Below are 793 nucleotides of genomic sequence, written 5' to 3'. Positions count from 1 at the left end.
AAAAAAAAGAAGAAAAAAAAGAGGAGAAGAAGAAAGGAATAGAGGAGAAAAGAGAAAATAAAATATATATTCTATTTTTCTCTTCTTCTCCTCTATTCCTTTCTTCTTCTCCTCTTCTTTTTCTTCTTTTTTCTTCGTCTTATTTATTTCTCCTCGTCTTCCTCTCCCCTCTCGGGGACCCTAGACCCCCTCTCGACCCTCGACCCCTAGGCGACCATCGACCCCTCTCTTTTTTTCTTCCTCTTCTTTTTTATCCTCTTCTTCCTCTACCGCTCGGCGACCCTCGTGGACCCTCGTTCTCGATAAAACAAAGAGGAAGAAGAAGAAAAAAAAGAGGAGAAGAAAGAATAGAGGAGAAGCTCCTCTATTCTTTCTTCTCCTCTTTTTTTCTTCTTCCTCTTCTTTTTTATCCTCTTCTTCCTCTCATGTTCGACGACGCTCGACCCCGATAAATTTTTTTCCTGATAACATTTTTTTCTCTGAGAGAGTTAGTGTTCCCGAGTGAACCGGAGGGGGACATTGGTCATATCGGATTCGTCATATTTTCTACGAATGTTCTATATACATACATCCATCGATATCATTCCATACATACATCGACATGCATCTACATTATATATGAACAAAAAAATATTAAAATTCATCATACATACATCTACAGTATTATACAAATTAAGGAGCAGGGAAGGAAGGAAGGGGGGATGATGGGGCGGTAGCTACCTCTCCCAGAGGGATCGGGGAGGAGACGCGGGCGGCCGGCGGCGGGGGCGACGGCGACGAGGATGGGCTCGGG

This window comes from Triticum dicoccoides, chromosome 5A (assembly GCF_002162155.2).
Source record: "Triticum dicoccoides isolate Atlit2015 ecotype Zavitan chromosome 5A, WEW_v2.0, whole genome shotgun sequence".
Lineage (NCBI taxonomy): Eukaryota > Viridiplantae > Streptophyta > Magnoliopsida > Poales > Poaceae > Triticum > Triticum dicoccoides.
The sequence above is the reverse complement of the archived record's forward strand: the minus strand, read 5'-3'. Positions refer to the sequence as shown.